The sequence below is a fragment of the Parasteatoda tepidariorum genome, chromosome 6 (assembly GCF_982258835.1).
Source record: "Parasteatoda tepidariorum strain Cologne lab strain chromosome 6, Ptep-v5.0, whole genome shotgun sequence".
In the NCBI taxonomy this organism is placed as follows: Eukaryota; Metazoa; Arthropoda; class Arachnida; order Araneae; family Theridiidae; genus Parasteatoda; species Parasteatoda tepidariorum.
The window spans coordinates 107,670,235-107,690,601 of NC_141760.1; the positions used below are offsets into that span (position 1 = coordinate 107,670,235).

General features: G+C 29.3%; 2 long non-coding RNA genes across 2 annotated transcripts; both read left to right on the top strand.

The window, feature by feature from the left end:
- Nucleotides 1-542: 542 nt before the first annotated feature.
- LOC147808265 (uncharacterized) lies at nt 543-15,591 on the top strand. The gene is made up of 4 exons (XR_015434813.1): nt 543-698; nt 4,881-4,937; nt 10,499-10,609; nt 14,741-15,591. It is a non-coding gene; the product is annotated as an uncharacterized LOC147808265 (long non-coding RNA).
- A 535-nt stretch (nt 15,592-16,126) lies between these two features.
- Nucleotides 16,127-16,844, top strand: LOC122272483 (uncharacterized). The gene is made up of 2 exons (XR_006227050.2): nt 16,127-16,450; nt 16,534-16,844. It is a non-coding gene; the product is annotated as an uncharacterized LOC122272483 (long non-coding RNA).
- The last annotated feature ends 3,523 nt before the right edge of the window (nt 16,845-20,367 follow it).

Consider the following 20,367-nt stretch of genomic DNA (forward strand, 5'->3'; position numbering starts at 1 on the left):
TATTTTCAAAAAGTTTCGCTAATTGAGGATCTTCAGCCATCATAAAAAACTGCCTAAAATTGACTAAGTTTCCTATGAAATAGAATTTTTGTACAGGTTAATGCTTGATTTAAGTAAGTATTACTAATACACAATGAAGCGAACCTCATTTATAGAAATCAGTTCAAAATCTTTTTTTTGTTCTAAAATTTTCAGTTTATTTTTATTCAGAACTTCTTTTTAAATTAATTTAAAAAAATCTTCTAACTATGTTTGATAAATTAAATGCCTATTAATATTTGAAATTAATACATAACATTTCAAATATGTTTAATGTCAATCATAACTGGAAAATATTGCAGCTTTTGTATTTTGATGACAATAAAATCTCTATAATTCTCTATATGCAAAATATTTAGTATATTTTGCTACAGTTATCATGAAATTTATATTGTTTCGTAAGGTCTACTGGATTTTTTCCTGTCCATGCTGGTAGCTATATATCTTGTTAAAGGTATCTGATGTATATGAAGTTATTGCATATTACGTATATTTCAGGAAAGGCTCTTCCTTCCGGTGCTTTTTTTTGCCCCCAGTGGGGAGGCTTCATGACCCTTCTTTGCTTGAGAATTCATCTTTATCCTTCACTCTGCACATTGATATGTCAAGTGTCATGAACGTCTTTTTGAGCTAGTTTCGTCTCGGGCTTGCTGAATGTTGTAAGTCTAGTATATTTCGTTTATTTATTTTTTAAAGTTTAAATAGGTATTAGTAATTTTTTTTAAACCTTATCTGAAGAAAGCTACCTATCTATGGAAGACATTTTAAAAATAGGGGGTGTCAGGAAAATTTGAAATTCCCTAAAAATAAAAGTTGGAATTTGAAATGCATGGCTGCCAACTATACTGGATTTTGCCAGTTTCTACTGGTATAGTAAAAATTCTTCTGGTTTTTGTACATTTTAGAAAATAACCTATTAAAATAGACTTTTTGCGCTAATTATTGCTTGCTGGAATACTTAAATACATAATAAAGAGAGCCATTTATAAAAATCAGTTTAAAACTTTTTTTTGTTCTGAAATTTTGAGTTTATTATTATTCAGAACCCCCTTTCCAAATTGATTGAAAAATCTCTTAACTTTCTTTGATTTAAATGCCTATTACTATTCCATATTTGGATTTCTATAAAATAAAAAAAAATTGAAATTACATTAAAAAGATTGAGAAGTTCAAATTTCCACAAAAGAAGTCAGAGAAATTAGAAATATCATAGAAAAAATACAAGGATTATTGAAATTCCATATTCTAAAGGGGAACATTTCCATAATCTTAAATAAAAATAATTTAAATTTTTCATCAAATGTCAAACAACAAGGGAAAAATTTTCCTCTTTTCATTAATTCCTTCCTTTTGCTCCTTCCTTCACAGTGAGTTAACAAGAATTGCGTCTTTAGAGTTACGTATAACTAATATTTGAGCTAACCATTATGAATAGTAGATCATTTATAACTTTGATCATACTTTAACATGCGAATGTACATTCGTAAATCAATGATGATATTTCAAAGGAAGGAAACGTATTTTCTTAGAGGAAATAAAAGAATATTAAACAATTACAAAATTTCGAGTATTTAATAGTTTCTTATTATTTAAATAAAATATTCGCTGTCGAGAAAAGAATAAAAAGTTGAAAATCAAATAAACAAATTCCAAAATAATGTTTTAGAATAACAAACTGGCTCATGTAAGTACGAATAAATATTTCTAAAAAGTTCTTCATATTTAATATTAGCCATTTTTTTTTATTCTTAACCATTTTGAACATAATGTTTAATTCATTTTGCCAGCAGTGTAAATTTTACAGTTTTGATTTGTTAAATGATTAAATTGATTTCTCCAGCAAAGTCAGTTCCTTAGAGTAGGGACGTAACCCCTTGGCGACGCAGAGGCATTGTCGCAGAATGATTGCAGAACGATTTTTTCTACTGGAAGTTTTCTTTTCTAAATTTTAGTTTTCTTTTCTGCAGAAATTTTCCAAAGATTTTTATCTTTTCTTCAAAATTATATTTAAAAGATGCCTTTCTCGTGCATTGGAATGGAAAAAAGTTCTTATGATTATAGTCATAAAGCTTGTGCTCATTTGAGAATAATAAAAAATAGTGCGTAGAGTCCCTCCGCGTAGAAGAAGTTAAAGTTCGCAACCTGCGATGTTAATTGTAGAAGAATCAGCAGTCGTAGAAGGATCACTAGTTCATTCAACGACTCTTTTTCCTGCTCCGTTCGCTTCCGTGCTCTGTAATCACGGTAATATAGTGCATTTTTCCCTCGTCTGGACCTCTTGAACCAGTGGAAGTGCTTGTGGTTGCCTCATCGTCTCGCCCTGGAAAATGTATTTGTATTAATAATGTATGTGAATGCGTCATAATGTAATTTCAGAAGAGAAACAATCAATTGATATTCACAAGAGACGTACCTTGACATAACCTTAAATCCGTCGCATTGTCCGTGGGATTGTTTTCACTCATTTTTTACAATTCTTATCCACTAAGTTTGAAAATAAAAAAATGCTGCCCTATTAAATTATATGTGTATCAAAACAAACTAAAAAAATATTTATAGAGAAACAATACTTTTATTATTTTTATGCTAGTGAGAACCAAAACAATATGGAAATGAATGAGGGAAAACTGGATCCTACCACGTGATTTCCCGGCCAATAAAAATGTAGCGTTAAACGTTTAACGCAACCTTGTTGGAAGTCGCATAAGAAGTATAATTGGGCATAATATGAAAAAAGCACAACTACTTCCACTTACTAGGAATAACATTTACCTTTTAGTTTAATTAATAAACTGAGTTTTAAATATGCTTACTAAATTCATAAACTTCGCTAAAACAACAATATAAATTATTTCCAAAGGAACTAGAGTAATACAATTCCAACCTGGCGAGTAGCGACTTATAACAAGATACTTCGTTTGATGCTTTTACTTGTTGCTAGAAATCAGGTTCGCAGAAAATGCTGTTTACTAGTTAAATTTAGTAGGAATAATACGATCTGTGACGTCGGCTATAGTATACCCAATTGCTACGCAATCCTATGTGGTTCGTTCACGCCGTGAACCATGGCTCGCTGCGCTCGCTCGCCAATGAACACAATGTTCTAGCACAAAGACATAATATATTATCATCAAAGACATAGTATTTTATCATCAAATACATAGTATTGTACTTATGTAGAGGAATTCTACCAATGTTCTTATTGGCTTTTAAAAAAGTATATTAGCTATTTAGATTGTACATGGTGAAAAAATCAAAACATTAGCTAAATAAGAAACATATTAGCAAAATAAATTATCAAATATTGCTTCACTAATATTCTGCATTTTAAAGCGTGAAAATTCAATGCATAAATAAACGCGAAATATAAAAAAATTCAATGCATTCAATACAAATACTTAAACGTTTTTTAGACGTTTAGGTAGCTCCCAGTAGAAAAATATCAATTCAACAGCGGCCTTTTAAAGTCTTCTCACTTCAATTAATTAATTAATTCCTAATTGAGTTTAAATTAAATATTGTCATGTTTTTAGTGCATGAATCTGAATTGAACAACCTGATAATGCTCACTCTGGTTATTTTAGCCATATGATGCTCACTACGTGCTCTTGCGTGCCGAATCCAATCAATTAAAAATGAAAACTGTTGCCAGCGCGAGAAAAGAAATATCATCGGTTTTATTGATACATATACATACGTACGTATTAGCGTTTTATATAATATAGATATGACGTAAATTATTTGGTTTTCTTTTCTGTAGAAATTTTCGTTCTATTTTTAATGCAATTATTACTTATTAATTTCAACACAGTTTTTAAAATCCTATATTTTTAATTCCATGTTTACTAGAACAACTGAATCTCAAAATGAAAACACGATTTTACTAACCCCCTTTTTGAAGAGTGATTCCCTTGATTTCGCCTTAGATCATTCTCCGTTTTGGAAATTACATCTACGGATTTCACGATTTTTTATTATTTATTTTTAATGTGATGAAGATATACAAAATGGGGAAAAAAAGCAATAATTAGTGTGTTTCTCCCCAACAAAATGCGATAATATCGCTCGTAATATTAGAATAAAAAAATATTACATATTCAGTTAAAAAAATAATTTTATTTTATTTTATCCGGAATTTTTTTTTTTTTTTGACGCTTCTGTTACTTTAAATTAGTAACATGTATACTTGTTATTATTAAAAGTATCTACGAGAAAGATATTAGAACTGGAGAGTATGACGCAGAAAACACGAAAAAATTCTGCCATGGGGAAAGTAGTCATTACATTTAAAAAAAAGTAGTTGTAGTTAATATTTGTAACAAAGTAATTGTAAGTGTCGTAAACTACAAAAATAATGTAGTTTTCCCAACTACTAATTAAATGATTGCAAAGATATTGACACAAAAATTACAATGAAAAGAAAAACCCGCATCAGATTTCAAGTAAACTCGCTATTAAATTGAATGTAAGAATATGTAATATAAAAAAACAAATAAATGGAGCTGAAAAGTTCCTATTTTGACTTAAATGATAGGTAAACTCTTCTTAAATGGATGTTTACTTAAAAATTTTACAGATATTTAACTTAATTACAAAAACTTAGATAATAAAAAAAAATATTTGTCTCTGTGCTGTTACAATCTACGCTGTTTTGTATGGATGTTGTTTTGTTGAAGTCCTTAGCTCGGATCCTGTTTATGGTATTTTTGTGCACTCACAATTTAACAGCGTCAGGTTATATCGTAAATTTTTGTTTAGATAAAATGAGTTGTTACCTCCCTCAAGTATTGATTGTATATGTTTATATATATTTATAAATAGAAAACATTTTCTCTTTTCAGGGTGATCTTAACAATGAATCCATTTTAGAACTGACTGGACCAATTATTCATGAATGGGTAAGATTATACAATCTTGTGATTCTTCCCCTAATTCGTAGGATTCCGTGATTCTCAAAACCGCTGATTCGTGGATTTCCACGAATGAATAATTTATATTCCAACAAAATTTTCTCAGAGTTCCCCTGATCTAAAATTATGCAAAATCTCGTTAACGAGATATTTAATTATCCCTAACTAGTACCTTCTTTTTTTCTACCAAATTCTCATTCATGCACAATAATTTTTTTACGTAGCTTTGTAAAAAGATTTAAGTTTTCTTCCTATATAATGATATTCTATCCAAAGTTGCTTAAATGACTAATATTTAGAGAGTTATTTATATTTTTAAATCTACTGTCAAACAAAAGTAGATAGACTTCAGGGGTCTGTCCAGGGTAAATTTACTACCATCGAGCGGTACCTTCACAAATTCAACTATAGGGAAAACGCTAGTTTCACAAATAAAAAAGCAAGTTCTCATGCAAAGCCCGTTCTCTTTGCAATCTATGGAATAAGAAAAAAAAGGAGCTTTTCTGCCAGCTGTCTTCGTAAAGGTATATGAAAAGGTAGCACGTGCTTGGTCAGATAGTGCTATGTGGTAAGCCTAACACACAGGTCACGCTTACGCCATATCGAAGTGAGCTTTTTTTCGCTGAGTTTTTTTAAAATGAAACGATGAGACTCTCCCTATAAAATTTACAGGAAATTGAAATTCAAACATTATCTTAAACACTATTGTAAATTAATTCTAACAGACCTCTATTTTTTTATGAACCATTTTTTTTTCTGTGAAACTTTTTTCTGAATGATCCAGTTGAAAACGTTCTCATAATGAAAATAACTTTTATTGCTAGTACTGTTAAATGCATGTTTTTATTAAATTGAAGTTGAAATTTAACTACGGACAATAATTTTTATGGATTTTGAAATTTGGATACAATTTTTTGCTCAAAATTTTACAATAGCAAAATTATTTTTGAATATATGGGGAAATTTATATAGAAATTAACCAGTCATAAATGAGTTTTATTTGTAGTGACATTTTGAAAATATTTCCTTACTTTACCATATTTTTGTGTTTTTAATATAATTTTTACGAATAATGTCTACATTTTCACAAAATAGGTACTTCTAAAAAAAATCTAGACAGACCCCTGAAATAGACATTTTTTTTAATATTATGATCATGCTGAATTAAAAAAGGAAGAACAGATTTCCTTGTTTATCCAATAATTAATTTCTTTCGAATAATATTGGTTTCATTTTTATCATTTTGCAATGAGTTCACGAAATCTAGTTACCAAATTTTAATTTAAAAAATAGTTTTAAAAGTTTTTCAAAGTTCACGTTTTATAATTACTTATAAACTCTGTGGCAGAATTTTTTGGACTTTCTGCGACAAACCTCTCTAGCACTAATATCTTTCTGCAAGATACTTTTAATAATAACAAATATACATCTTACTAACTTAATTTAAGGTAACAAAAAAGTTGTGTTTACAAAAAAAAAAGCCTATTTGAATAAAATTGTATTTTAAATGAATATGTAATATTTTTTTATTCTAATATCATGGGCGAGATTCTCACATTTTATTAAACAAGAAAACACATTATTTCCTTTTTCGCATTTCGTGAATCATCGCATCAAAAAACAAGGAAAACAAACAAACAAACAAAAATTAAAAATCGTGCAATCCCTATCAGTGACTACCGAAAAAAAGTTCGATGGCGATATCACGCGTATTAGATTTACTGCTTGGATTAACGAAAATATCGACGCAAAACGACCGATTTCTTGAATCCCCAATTCGAATTTCGGGTGGCTTAATAATATCGGTATATTTCAAAAATTCAAGAGAATATAGATAATAGCTGCGCAATAAAAGACATCGAGATTTCGAAAAAACAAAGTAAAAATTTGAAGCAATAACTGACTCAAAGACCGATTGAAATACTTCATGGATTAACGAGAATATCAGCGCAAAATGAGGGCGTCAAAGAATGATTTCTGGCGAGGAAAGAAATCTTTCAAACTTTCTGCTAATCATTATTCTATATTTTTCATTCTTCTCAAATAAGAATAGAAAGATCATAAACATTTCTTCCCCTCCGATGTGCGAAAAAGGCATCTTTTAATTGTAATTTTAGAGATAAAAAAAAAAATTCGGCTAAAAACCAAAATTCATCAAGTTTACTTATGAAAAACCAAATTCTTTTCTTCCTAAAATAAAATTCCTTCTGCAAGAACTATGTAATATTCTGCGACAATGTCGCACGCAATTCTGCCCCGGGGTTTATCTATACATCTATACATAATAATAAAAGCGGCTGTGTGTGTGTCTGTAATCACAATATATCGCCCCAGAAGCCTCGCCCAGGCACGAAACTCGGCACATAATTGTGTTTTGACATAATGAAGAAGTATTTTTTTTCTTTTTCAAAAATTTGGATTAGTTATTTAGTTATCAGTCATTTTGTAAGTCTATGCTTTTCGTCTGCTTTTTCGTCTTCAAAGAGCCATATTCAAAAAACTATTAAAAAATGCATATACTTTTCCCCACTCTTATAAATGTATGCTAATGCGAACCTTACAATTGAAATATTAATTTTCGACAACTTAAACCAATAATATACGAAGGAATTAATAATTTAATTGTAAAGTTCGCATTAGTTTACATTTATTAAAGTGGAGAAAAGTTTAACTTTTGTATTAAAAATGTGGCAACATATTCGATACGTAAATAGAACGCGTCGCTTTGATATATTTGTCGCTGTTCATAATTGTTATAATAAGTTTTTCTTCTTCTTTCCACGCTCTATTTTTTTCTTAAGCGAAGACGATAATTTTTGTAGCGATATTGTAGTACTTTGTACAACTAAAAATTCTTTTCATAACACTTTAAAAATATTTACTTTATTTTCTTTATATATACAGAGAACAGTCGGCAAAGAATTCGATTAGGTTGAAAAACATTTCGCTAAAAAGGAACGAATTCCAAAAGAAAAAATAAACAACTTAAAGAATAAAAATGCTGATGCCAGCCAATTTTTTGAAAGTTAACTTAGAAATAACAAACCAAACGATGTTAAATAACAAACCAAACGATGTTAACAAAATGACGTAGAAAGCGCAACTAGATCAAAATTATACAAGCACAACTAGATCAAATTATAATACCTGAGTGCTTGACGTAGCAGATATAGAAATAGAATTTGATACCATAAAAAATTATATAGAAATAAAAATTGATACCATAAAAAATTTATTCGTTTTCGTGTTCTTTTCATGTATTTGGCATTTTAGTTTTTTTTTTCTTAAGCGTTGTAGCTATATAATTTCAAACATCCTAAAGAGCTATAACACATCTGCAGCAGAACTGGATATGAAGACAAAATTGCAGGACAGGAACACTTTAATTGTCCACTAATCTTCAGATTTCCTGCTATGTTTTAAAAAACTTTATTTGTGAAAACCTTCAGCTTGGCGGACAGCTGGTCGCCTTAGGCGGCTAGTAACTTTATAAAGTTAACTAATGTCTATGAAACTGATCTCAATGAATAAAATAAAACAAAAAGTTTTCAAAAACATTAATTTTATATAAATGAGGAAGTAAAATTCTTTTTTCTGCCCCGAAATGAGTCCTTAAATATGCTCATGGGTACCACTCTTCAGTCCTGAGGACTGCAATCAGTCATGAGAAGAAAAAAAACCAGTGGGCTGAATACCATACTACAATTAATATCTTTTCAATTTATTTTTTGAATTTTTCAAAATAAAATTCTTTCTTTCTTAAAAAAAATTCATAAATGTTTTTAAAAAAAATTACTTTTTAATGAAAATATTATTTTTAGTAATTATTGCAATACGATCAAATAACGGTGTGACATGAAAGAATAAGAATAATAAAACTTCCGACATCTTCAGTGTTGAATCTGCTTGAGTTTATTTCCCCCCCCCCCTCATTTTTAGAAAGGTTGAAAGAGTCAAAATTCAATGCTCAAATTGCGAGTTTATTTAAAAAAGAAATAAAATTTATAAAGTTAGGACTCAAAAATTGATGAGGAAATTAAAAATATGTAAATTAAAAATATGTAAATAAGCGTAATAAATAACGCTCCAAGAAAAAATGGGTAGTTTATATTTTTCTGCAAATGGAGTAAAGAGAGATGAGGTGGCTTTTGTTTGTGTTGTGTTTGTTGTGAAAATATAAACATGTATATATATTTTTATAAATTAGAAAAAATAAATAAGTCATTGATATTATATGTGGGCCATTCTCATGAAAAGATGCTTTTTTGCAGTCATTGGACAATATATTTCTAAAAATTCTGTTAAACAACTCTAGACCTCGTTAGTTAGTAAAAAAATAAAGGTAGTCTTAAACATTTTTTTGAGTGGCACCCATGAATATGATGTATTTAGAAACATGACGCTGGTTCAAAACTGAAACGACACTTCTGCACTCACTTCTCATGTTATTTCAATGAGAGGGGAATGCAGAAGTGTCGTTTTAGTTTTGAACCAGCGATATATATATTTACATCGGATCGCCGACTTTACGTTTTTCGTCGAACGAACGTTAGAAAACAAACGAAGCGGGATAACGTAAAATCGGGGGGAGGAGGAATCAAGTATATTTCTCAAAAAGTGACATAAGATGAGCTACTTAAAAAAAATGCGTAGTCTGCTTACATGTGTAAAATTTATTAAAAAAGAAAGTGTCTTTAATTATTTACATTTTAATAAATGTCCTGAAATTTTTGTGATTTTTCCAAATTTTTGTATAAGTTAACTGGAAGAATAAATATTATTTATCTAAAAAAGAATTGAAGAAATTTCAAATTCAGAAATTATGCTGTATGCCATGAAACAAAGTAAATAACAAAATGAGCGATGAAGTCTTGATAGTGTATTAAATATAATATTTATTTACACTTCCAATGTTAGAGACTCTTGATTTGATGGCATAAAAGCATTCAATGTGGGAGAAATATATAAAAAGCTCTTATCTCTCTACTCCCCTCCCCCTCATCACTGTTTTTCACAAGAGAATCCTTGTATTTTGCTACTACTTAACGATTTTCCTATTTTCTCCCCTTTTTTTGTAAAAAAATAAACCAAAAAAATTTTTTTTCTTGTGTCACTTAAAAATCAGATTTTTTTTTTTTTTTTTTTAATCTTTCATTTTTTACTTGAGTCCAGGAACTATTAAAATTGTCACCAATTGTCTATCTGCAAATTCTTGTTGGCATCGTACAAATTGCTCCCAATAGAGAATTAGCATCCTTAAATTGTCCTTAAGTTTGGTGGCAATTTTGTCCTTAATTTTTATATTTTGGACATTCAGCCATGTACAAATTTGGTAACAATTTTTCTCTCAACAAAGTAGAAAAAAAAGCTGTATAAAAAAATATTCAAATGGAACAAAAAAAAAATTAAAAGTAACTTATTTAGTTTTAAAAATTATACATTCACATTGCAACAACAAAAACATTATATTTTCAATTTACACTGAATTATAAAACGTTTCCACTTAAATTATTTGCTTATTTATTCATTTTTTTTCTTCAAATTAACAGCCTGACAAAGATGGAATGAGGTACTTCAAAGTGATGACTTGACATTCAGTCTCATTGTTGCAGAACCACATGTTTTTGAAGTCAATTGGGACATTGAAAATGCTATTGAAGGTTAGGAGTTTTGACTGTATTGTCTCGATTGGCGACAAAAATGTAACTATAGTTTGTCTAAAGTAAGAACTCCCCTAGCCATTCATCTGGACTATGATTACGAAGTATAACTATTTCAAGTTGGGGTGTTGTAGGGCAGGTTTTAGCTCGGGTTGACGAGAGAAAGGGAATCTTCGGTCTATTGTGTTAGTTCTAGTGTAAAGAGAAGCTACCCTCCCTGAAATGCGCTGTTCTGGTTTCCATAGCAGCAGATGGTTTCAGACTTTGTGGCGGGGAGAGTTCTAACCCTAGACAAACTATTCTGGCTACCTATTTTGTTCTTGGGTGACTACGGTGACTTTTTTGAGCAAAAAAGTGTCTATGAACTATTTTTTAAACGTGGGGACTTTTTGTAGATTTAGAAATTTTTTCCTTATATATTGTGGTATATAATAAACTAATGATTTTTTGGCAGTTTTTCTTTTTTTTCTAATTTGTGAAAAAAGGGATACTTTTTCTTGCACCATTTATAAAGTGAATATTCCCATTTGTATTCGCGCGTTTAAAAAATCAAATATTGTGATACGCGTATTCATTCAATTTCAAAGTATTGCTGAGCGAAAAAAATAAGTTTCGTCTTTGGTCTCTTTATAATTCAAAACATACTTGTCACATAAATTCAATATTTATAGAGATTAAAAAAAAAATTAAAATTTTTTTCTATTATTTTCTTCAAGTTACAGATTTTTATTTTTTTTTAATGCTCAATAATCCAAATCTGTGTAAAGAATCTAGATCTATATTAGCAAAAATTATATTACTAATATATATACAGCGTTTTTATTACTCATAATGATATAGTTTATAATTTTGGTTTTTATTCAATTAAGCTTTTGTATGTAAGTATCAAAATTTCATAAAATAAGATAAAGAAGTTTATAAATTATTTTTTATCATTAAATTAGAGTTTATAATTTCTTAAATGCAAAAAGTGATAGCAATCAATAGGTATGCTCCTACATACATATTTTTCTTACTAAGATTTCCTATGATTTCACCAGTGGTGAAATTTCTTAATAAATAACTGTTTTCATATTATTTACTTTAGTTTTTGTATTGAATTCTAAAATCTGTGTAGCCTATTATATAATTATTTGAAATTCTGTTATCTTATCTTTCTAAATAATTTTTTACACTTATATCTAGTTAGTTATGCTAATTTATTTTCAGTTTATCGAATATTTTGTCTGAAAAATATTGCTTAATCCATTTTTTAAAGCTATGTGGTTTGTTAATAATTTTAGATATTTTATTTTTAATTAATTTTCTTTTTTAAAAAATTTGATATCAGTTTGCTATAACTAACAAGAACTAATTTTTGACCTTAATGTTATAATATTAGTAAACTCTTAATCAGAATACTGCAAAGCTATCACCATGTAGGAAAGAAAAAACCCTTTCTTTAATATTTTAAAACGTACAAGTTTTATATTTCTTAAAAATAAATACCTTATAGATGGAAAGATATTTTAAACTGTTGATGAATTTCTTTCATGGTCTCCAAATAAGATACGGTAAAACCTCGATTATCCAAGAGAAGCAATAAAATGTTTTGACACTTAAACTCAATAATCAAAAATGATTAAGAATAAGTTAAAGGTACAATGTTAGTGAACTAATGAAAATCTGTAATGTTTGGCGACATAGAAATCTTTTTTTACGCCCTATTATACATTTGTGAAGGAAGCTGTCATTTTTTATTTATTTTTATCGAAAGAGAGTCGATGTTATTGAGATAATAAAGAACTTTATTAATAAGGACAAATATTGAAATTTGAGTGAATAATTTAATGTAGAAATTTGCTTAAGAACTATCAAGGTAATTTCAATATCATGTTTGGAATAAAATGTGAAACACATTTAATAAACAATTCTTCTTTCCTCTAACAAGTTTTAGAAAAATTTGTTGATACCTGAGATTAGAGTTTAGTAAAGAGATTCATTTTTAGATTTCACAAAATCACATCAAGGTGTTATGAAAAAAATAAATTACATTTAGCGAATAATTAGTTAAACAAACAAAAATTGTTAATCCTTTGAACAAGTAATAATAATAAATTACGGATTTACATCACTTTAATAAGAATTGTTTTAGTTCAAAAAAACATTTCGAACTGATATTAACTGTAAAATTTTGGCAATAATAATTTGGTTTGCATTTAATGTGTGTTTAATTGTTCTGATGTAATTTAGTAAGAGGTTTTCAATTAGATCATTATCAAACTGATGTTGCAATAAAGAATAAAAATAATTTTTCGAGTACACTTGTTCATAAAATTTTGAAACGATTAATTGTATAATTACGATTAAAAAGTAACTCATTCAGTTGTGGTAGAGGAAAAGCTTCTGACCAGGGCCTTGGACCACACAGTCTGGTGGTCTCGAGAGGGTATGACTGCACTTTCCAAACGTTGTATTTCCTCTCTATTCTATGAATGAGAAACAAGAGATTTTGCAATCATTATGAATTGTAAGAGCATGCAGTCCATGTCCAAAGTATTAGACGCACTATAAAATTCTATGTAAAATCTTAATTATCAGGTGATACTACTGTTTGTCTAAGATAGGTACTCTGACCACCACTAAGTCTGCGGCAGTCTGGTGCTATGGAAACAAGAAAAGGGCATTTTAGGGAGGGTGGCTTTGATGAAGAGGGCTCCTTTTCTTTCGCCGAAATCGGTCCTAAAGAGGGACTCCGCATCCCTACTTGAAATAATCATACCTCATTACTAGAGCCCGGATTTTGATGACCTAAAAAACCCTAATTAATGCCCTTAAAAAGTGCAAAAAATGCCCTTAAAAAGTGCAAAAAATGCACTTAAAAAGTGCGAAAAATGCCCTTAAAATGCGAAAATTGCGCTAAAAATGCCTTAAATAAAGTAAAAATATTGAACTAAAACGATGTTTTACTGTTTAAAATTATTATGAGTCATTTCAAAAAATATAAAGCGATGCAATACTTTTTCTACGTTCATTAAAGTTTGAAAAATATGTTTTATATCCTAAAATAACAAAAAAAAAGGAAAATATATTGACTCCAAAACATTTTGATTTTGTATAGAAATTTTAATGAATATAACAACTTCCATCTCATAATATTACTAAATGTCAGAATTACTTTGGATTATTAATTTTTTTTTCATATTTTGAAATGTAAACGAGCGTCTCCTCTCTGAAAGTAAATTTTTATACCTGGAGAAGCTTCTTTCAACGTCTACCGATGTTACTGGTGCGTGCTTGAAAAAGACGGTCTCATTTCCTGACAATTCTTCTTCAATTTGAGAAGATGTTGCTTCACCTGTTAATATCCTAGAGATTTTCGTCACTGTTTGGAAGCCAGTGTAATAATAAAAAATAATAAAAATAATAATAAAAATTGGAAAAAATTAACAAGAAATTTAAAAAATGTTTTAAAATGCAAAATAAGCCAAAAAATTTTATGAAAAACGCCCTATAAATCTAAAAAAATGCTCTAAAGGACAAAAAATGTCCAAAAATGCAAATGTCATCAAAGTCCGGGCCTTACTCATTACCATAGCCACCACCACAGTTCCAGACGAATGTCTGGCAGAGTACCTGTCGTAGACAAACAGTACACAGCTTTATTGTTTTTACAAAAGTGAAACCGGTTTGAACTTGTTTACGTTCGTGTATCAATCGGTAAAATTAGACGATTGATAATATAATTTCTGCGATTGGATACATTAGACGATATATTATATAAATATAGAATATTTATCATATCATAGGTATTATACTAGTATATTATAATATTTAGACCAAATGATTAGACACACACTGTAGTTCTTTAACAATTACACATTTTACACGAGTGTATATGCAATACTTTTATATTTAAATATACCGGAAAATTTTTTATGTATTTCCCTATTTGTATTTATTTTTAACGTAATCCATTACTATTTTAACTAATTGGCACACGAACGTAAATAGGCGCAAATCGCGTTAAAACAATAAAGCTTTATAGTATATACTGATAATTAAGATTTTGCATGGAATCTTACAGTGCGTCTAATAATTTTAACAGGGATTCTATTATAAATAGATAAAATAGTGTACTTTTTATTACAGGATCTTAGAAGAAATAGATCCGTAGAAGAGATTGCTAAAATCGATAAGTAACAGAACTATTTGGAAGACTATGGCACGTCAACGTATACTATCCTCGTCCTGTCCCCAACGTACTTTAAATTGTCTACTCTGCGTTATTTCTATTTACGCAGGAACGATTCGATTTAAGATTTTCTAAAAACTGAAAGGGTCTTCTCGTATGAAAATTTTGTTGAAAGAAGACTATTTTTGATGAAGTAAACGTGGTTCTACCTTAAAGTGCTCGACTCCTAGAGAAGGTCGTCGGACTAACAAGGCAGGGGAGCCATCCCCTCTGCAAAGGATCAAAATTACGATGGTGTATGTCTTCGGATCATCCTCAGTGATATATGCCAGACCGTTGACAAAAGCCCATTGCAAAGCTCTAGTAAATAAAATGCCTACCTACCTCAAAGCCTATAATAATAGCAAGAAGATATGAACGAAAATTCGGACAGTTGTCTGGGTTACGAAACCGGCAATGAAAATTCAAACCAACCTCCGATTTAGAGTAGACACCGATGCCAGACCTACCGGAGTCCAGTAATCCAAATCAGCAGAAAGACTCTCGGACGAGACAAGAATTGTAGAAGATAAGACAATTTCGAACCATGTTAAAATATATCCTACTAAATATAATTTTAGAGAACTTTTTTTTAGTCTTAATACTGCGTATATTTGTAAATCGGTAAAAAAGAAAATATGCTGTAACATGATTGAAAAGACTAGACTCAACGAGGACCCTGATATTGCTAATAATGTTGTAAAGTATATTTTTAATATAACAGATCTTATATATATAATATGAAATACGATACTTACGATACTTATAAATATAATATGAAATACGAATAGGGCTAAGCCAGTGCTGTAATTAAAAGATTATTTCGTGTGTGTGTCATTTTTACAACAGAAGAAAAACTTTTTAGCTGAGGAAGAAATAATTGGTAGAGACAGACATATTTAGATAAATTAAAATTTATTGTAAATTAAAAAAATTTCCATTAAAAAAAAATGTTGAAAAGGATAACTTTTGGGTTAAAATACCTTCTCTAAAATATGGGGGGCAGCTTAAGAGTCAAACATATAGTGTGTTAGGAACCTAATAATGAAAACTAAAGTTAAAATGTAAAAAAAATCTATGAAAAAAAAGTTCAAAGATAACTGTGGATAACACAAAGTAAATGCTGGTTGAATCATCATTCAGAAAATATATGTAATATTTGCAATTAGACACAGGACAATTACAAGAGACAAGGTGTGTAGTGTAATCAGGAGCTTGTCAGTCAGGTTATTTTCTGTTAAAAAGAAAAACAATTTTAAATCTAATTTCTTTTTGTTTGCTTAAAACAACTCAGTTGATTTATGGCCTGTTTACACGATTCAAGTTTTACGTTCAAGAAGCGTTCAAGATTGATTGATATTGATGGAAATCTGTTTTCATCGATGTTGTACCGTGTAAACGATTCGTTCAAGATCTTGGATCCACTTCTTGAATGTAGTAGCGCATGTTCTACAAGACATTCAATTTTTTCTTCTCCCAGCCAATCATCTTTTAGAATTTTGTGATGTCATAGGAAAACGTCATGAATAGCGGGAGGTATTTGATTTTTACGCATTCGCCGTTTTTTTTACTTTCTACGGGTCCTGTTCAATCGTTTTAAAAAATTTTCATCTGGTGTGTGCTTTTTCGTAAGTATTTATTTGTATTTTAAATTCATATTTCCTCCCTTAATTCTTACTTTTTTAATAAAAATGCCATTATTTGTACCTAGATATTTATAGAATGGAGTGGACTCAGGATCAAGTTTTTAAATTAATAGAAGAATACCGGGAAAGACCCCAATTATGGAATAGCAAATTCCCGGAGTATTCTGATAAAAATCTGCGCCAAAGGCATCTAGAAGAGTTGTCTTTCCTATTCGAAACTGATATAGAGACCATAAGAAATAAAATTTATGGGTTGAGAACTCAGTATCTTAGTGAACAGAAAAAGGTGTTAGATTCTCTAACAAGTGGAAGTGGTAATAAGTTGAATACTTTAATAATAAGAACTTATAATTTTTGCATAAATTTTTAATTCCGTGGCCTTCTTTTCTTTTAGTCTCTTATACATTTCTATATTTTTTTTCTAAAACCTCCATAAAAAGAATTTAAGTATAAAATATCCATAGTAAAATAAAGAATTGAAAAGTTCATAAATATTGACTGAGATTAAATCTGTCAGAATATTACTGAAAAAATTCATATATAATTAAAATTAGGGAATGTATTAGTATAGTAAGGGATGATAGAAAATCTATTTCGAGTTTCGGTATATGCGTGTATCTCTACCATTTGATGCCCTGGTCAGTAAGAAAACAATTAATATGAGCTTCTATACTTATTAATAAACTTAACAATGAAACAAATAATAATTAGACTGAAACAAAACAAAAATATATAAGAAATAGGAGCTTTCAAGAAATGCTCCTTCAGGCATGAGTGCATCGAGAACAACTGACAAAAAAAAATAATTTGATTGGCGACGAATTGACGCCGCCAAAAAGAATTAATTCGTAACAAGGGATGTATGATTCATTTTATTGATGATGTCAATATCTGTAAATCTAGATTCTTTCAAGGGAGAAGAGTGGGACAAAGTCCCCTCAACTTTTGAGAGAGAAATTATCCCTTTTTTGGTATCTTAAAGAAATTTGCAGAGTTAGTGCTACTCTATAAAACCTATATCATATGAAGATTGTTTATTATTGTCACTTTTTCTTTAAAAATACTTCATTTTAAATCTTAAGTACACTTTTATTATAATTTCAATAACTCAATGAAATTAAGTAATTTCGAAAAATGGTTTTGGTATTATGGTATATATTTATAGGTCAAGTTAACCTAGGTTCTACAAGTTTTATTTAAAATGAAATAAGTGACACAGACAACAATTATGCATACACTACTTAAGCAATGCACAGATTTAAATTTAAAATTATCTTATTTAGCTTATTTAAGAGTGCATATTAGAATGGTAGTCAAGGGAGGCTACACAATTTAACTCTCCTGTTTTTTTAAAAAATAATTTATTTTTCATTTTTTTATGCCCATAGAATATTATAAAACATGAACTTACCAATTATTTGAATCATAATTTATATATTTATGTATTTCTTTACTGTTGTTGAACAGCCGATCCACTTAGTGGATTTACCCCACTCAGAAGACAAGGGAACTCCTGAGTTAAGTATTGGGACAAGCCCCCATAGCAGAAAATGTGAGACAGGAGACGAGCATCGCAGATTTTTTGTATAGTCTGCAGATTATTTTTAAGAAGCAGCACCTTAAATAATCGGTGTGTTTTCTAGAAATCTTATGACCAAGCAACTACGTTACTTTTAATAATGAATTATGTAATAATGAATTACGTATCATAACTTATCTATCTAAAATAGTGATGCAACGGATGTCAATTTGGCCGGATACTGGATGTTCTGTCAAAAAGACTTCTTTGTAGCCGGATATCCGGCCGGATGCAGTATGTTTCCTTAATTTTTAATTTAAAAAAAAAATCAGCTTGAAATTTGAACTGAAATTTTAAAACTGTTGAAGTAAAGCAATCAACATTTTCATTAAGTTTTGTTTTTTATTATTTTCATATAAATAAAAGCCTTGTAACTATAAGTCATTTTTGAGATATCATGTTATATACTCTTTTCTGAGTAGCTAATTGTTATTATTTCAATTGAATTTTAAGTTGCATTAAGCCATTTATTACCTTTTCCATATCATAATTTTTAATTTTACATATATAGTATAGAAATATTTATTTTCTAAATAAAAAGGGTTTCTGAGTGCTTAATATCATATAAGTTTCTGTCACGTAATGGCAGCTTTGCGCTACACTTATCTGTAAAATTAATTTGCAAAAATTATTGTGAACATCCAATTAAGCAACTTTTCATATTAAATCGTCTACATCCATCTTTACTTTAAGTTTTATTTATGGTTCAAAAGCTTCGCTTTGGCCAAAAACTCAAAACTGCAATCTCTGTGCTGTCACTGTCAACAAAACGAAACGAAAAATAAACAGTCACGCATGCGCAGGTTTATACCTCTGGCCAATCAGCGAGATTGCAGATCTTTTATCGTGTCAACGATTCATACGAGTTCTTGAAGCAGAAATATCAACTCAAGATCTCGAACGGTCTTGAATGGATATTCTTGAATCGTGTAAACAGGCCTTTATTTACAAGAAAATGTTTTCACCACTATCTCATTTATTTTAATATGCAGCACACGTCAGCTTACCGAAGTGTAACTCACGGCAACGGCCGAAGCAACCCAATTCCACCATGTTACCAATATAGACTAGGCTTAAGCATCTAACAAGTTCGCCTCATGCGAATTGACAAAACATACCGTAGATTATAAACTAGGCCAGTGTTTCCCAAACTTATGACTTTTGTGTACCCTTTCTAAATTTTTCGTAACGCTGAGTACCCCTAATAAAAAAATGAATGAATTTTTTACTATGAAAAATCGCACAAAAAGTAAAAATCACAACTGGCTGTTGACACCACTAATTATTAACTGTTAACTCTGCAAAAAATATCCAATAGAAAATTACTAATCGTAAATTTACATGGCTAGCTTTGTTTTTAAATAAAATTTTTTTGTAATTTTCATTTGTTGCAAGATATTTCGCATAAGAACGCGTACCCCTGCTAAACTGTTCCCGTACCCCTGGGGGTACGCGTACCACACTTTGGGAAACACGAACTAGGCGATTGCACGTGGAATTGGCGATGGATTACGCGTAAATGTGGTGGGAGAACTAAATTACGTTAACCTAAACAGTGAAATTCGATATTTTTTTTCTGCTCCTCGACTAGCCATGACGAATAAAAATAACTCATTAATTCATTTTAGTAGAGAATTAAAAAAGAAAATAACATTTTTATTCTTAGGATCACGTTACAAATAAACTGTATTTATATTTTATTAAGCGCAATAATTTATATTTCATAAAACGATCTAGTTTTTTAATACGACAGATTTTATTTTTTTTACAAGAATTGTGTTTGTGAAGAAATAAAAATAATTTATTAATGAACCAATCACAAAAAATAACGTAACATTTAATACCATGTTTTATTGGAACGCTAGTTTGAAGAATTAATTCTATTTAACTTTTATTGTAAGAAAACATAACCTGTTTTAATTAAGTGATTTTCTCTGTTAAATGAATCTTGATAAAAGAATAATGCAAACTTTTTTATGAGCATTTTTTTTAGAAATTAACAAAGACATATTATTTATTAGAAAAAAAATTGGAGTATTCAAGAAATTATCTATCACAATTTAAAGTAAAAATTTCTTGCAAATGAAAAAATCGATATTTTTAAAATTTTAAAGTAATCAGAAATTCGCTAGTGAAAAAAGAAATATGTGAAATAATTTCAAGAAGGGAAAAATGTACAAATGAAGAGATTTTTCTTCAATGACATACATCGCGTTTGTTTTATTACTAGAAGCATTTATTATGAAGGAATACTTATTAAATAACTTTTATTTCAATGGGATGAGATCTTAAACTTCGTGAAAAATTGATTCAATTCCTT